Source organism: Amphiprion ocellaris, chromosome 9 (genome assembly GCF_022539595.1).
Source record: "Amphiprion ocellaris isolate individual 3 ecotype Okinawa chromosome 9, ASM2253959v1, whole genome shotgun sequence".
NCBI lineage: Eukaryota > Metazoa > Chordata > Actinopteri > Pomacentridae > Amphiprion > Amphiprion ocellaris.
In genome coordinates, this window is record NC_072774.1 from 34,141,445 (window position 1) to 34,144,305 (window position 2,861).

Consider the following 2,861-nt stretch of genomic DNA (forward strand, 5'->3'; position numbering starts at 1 on the left):
ATTTATTCTACAGAATGACATGAAATGTGATGAATATGAAGGCAAATGATGTTTTAAGTTGATTTGGTTGAAAGGAATTGCGGGGACAACACATTTTACCAAAGTATGGATTTCAGCTCAGAAACAGCATTTTTAAGCATATAAAACTCATGAAGGCTACAGTAATGTGAACTTCACATTCTCAAACAAAGTTCTTCTACAGAATGACTTGAAATGTGATAAATATGAAGGCAAATGATGTTTTAAGTTATTTTGGTTGAAAAAAACTGCTTGGACCATAGTATGGATTTCAGCTCAGGAACAACAATTTGAGAGTATAAAAATCATGTAGCCTAAAGTAATGTGAAGTTCATGTTCTCAAACAAATTTCTTCTTCAGAATGACTTGAAATGTGAAAAATACGAAGGCAAATGATGTTTCAGTTGATTTGGTTTGAAGGAATTGCGGGGACAACATATTTGACCAAAGTGTGCATTTCAGGTCAGGAACAGCATTTTTAAGCATATAAAACTCATGAAGGCTACAGTAATGTGAACTTCATGTTCTCAAACAAATTTCTTCTTCAGAATGACTTGAAATGTGAAAAATACGAAGGCAAATGATGTTTCAGTTGATTTGGTTTGAAGGAATTGCGGGGACAACATATTTGACCAAAGTGTGCATTTCAGGTCAGGAACAGTATTCGAAGCGTCGAAAGATCATGAAGGCTGCAGTGACGTGAACTTCATTTCGACACACAAATTTATTCTACAGAATGACATGAAATGTGATGAATATGAAGGCAAATGATGTTTTAAGTTGATTTGGTTGAAAGGAATTGCGGGGACAACATATTTGACCAAAGTATGGATTTCAGCTCAGGAACAGCATTTTTAAGCATATAAAACTCCTGAAGGCTAAAGTAATGTGAACTTCATGTTGACAGACAAATTTCTTTTTCAGAATGACTTGAAATGTGATAATTATGAAGGCAAATGATGTTTTAAGTTGATTTGGTTGAAAGGAATTGCGGGGACAACATATTTGACCAAAGTATGGATTTCAGCTCAGGAACAGCATTTTTAAGCATATAAAACTCATGAAGGCTACAGTAATGTGAAGTTCATGTTCTCAAACAAATTTCTTCTACAGAATGACTTGAAATGTGATAATTATGAAGGCAAATGATGTTTTAAGTGGATTTGGTTTGAAGGAAAAGCGGGGACAACATTTATGACCAAAGTGTGCATTTCAGGTCAGGAACAGCATTTTTAAGCATATAAAACTCCTGAAGGCTACAGTAATGTGAACTTCATGTTCTCAAACAAATTTCTTCTACAGAATGACTTGAAATGTGATAATTATGAAGGCAAATGATATTTCAGTTGATTTGGTTTGAAGGAATTGCGGGAACAAAATATTTGACCAAAGTATGGATTTCAGCTCAGGAACAGCATTTGAAGCATATAAAACTCCTGAAGGCTACAGTAATGTGAACTTCATGTTGACAGACAAATTTCATCTTCAGAATGACTTGAAATGTGAAAAATACGAATGCAAATAATGTTTCAGTTGATTTGGTTTGAAGGAATTGCAGGGACAACATATTTGACCAAAGTGTGCATTTCAGGTCAGGAACAGTATTCGAAGCGTCGAAAGATCATGAAGGCTGCAGTGACGTGAACTTCATTTCGACACACAAATTTATTCTACAGAATGACATGAAATGTGATGAATATGAAGGCAAATGATGTTTTAACTTGATTTGGTTGAAAGGAATTGCGGGGACAACACATTTTACCAAAGTATGGATTTCAGCTCAGGAACAGCATTTTTAAGCATATAAAACTCCTGAAGGCTAAAGTAATGTGAATTTCATGTTGACAGACAAATTTCTTTTTCAGAATGACTTGAAATGTGATAATTATGAAGGCAAATGATGTTTTAAGTTGATTTGGTCGAAAGGAATTGCGGGGACAAAATATTTGACCAAAGTATGGATTTCAGCTCAGAAACAGCATTTTTAAGCGTATAAAACTCATGAAGGCTACAGTAATGTGAACTTCACATTCTCAAACAAAGTTCTTCTACAGAATGACTTGAAATGTGATAAATATGGAGGCAAATGATGTTTTAAGTTATTTTGGTTGAAAAAAACTGCTTTGACCATAGCATGGATTTCAGCTCAGGAACAGCAATTTGAGAGTATAAAAATCATGTAGCCTAAAGTAATGTGAAGTTCATGTTCTCAAACAAATTTCTTCTTCAGAATGACTTGAAATGTGATAAATATGACGGCAAATGATGTTTTAAGTCATTTTGGTTGAAAAAAACTGCTTGGACCATAGTATGGATTATGTTAGTATGGTATGGTAGTATGGATAGTATGGATTGTTGAGCTTCAGCTCAGGAACAACATTTGAGAGTATAACAATCATGAAGCCGAAAGTAATGTGAAGTTCATGTTCTCAAACAAATTTCTTCTTCAGAATGACTTGAAATGTGAAAAATACGAAGGCAAATGATGTTTCAGTTGATTTGGTTTGAAGGAATTGCGGGGACAACATTTTTGACCAAAGTTTGCATTTCAGGTCAGGAACAGCATTTTTAAGCGTATAAAACTCCTGAAGGCTACAGTAATGTGAACTTCATGTTGACAGACAAATTTCTTCTTCAGAATGACTTGAAATGTGAAAAATACGAAGGCAAATGATGTTTCAGTTGATTTGGTTTGAAGGAATTGCGGGGACAACACATTTGACCAAAGTGTGCATTTCAAGTCAGGAACAGTATTCGAAGCGTCGAAAGATCATGAAGGCTACAGTGACGTGAACTTCATTTCGACACACAAATTTATTCTACAGAATAACATGATATGTGAT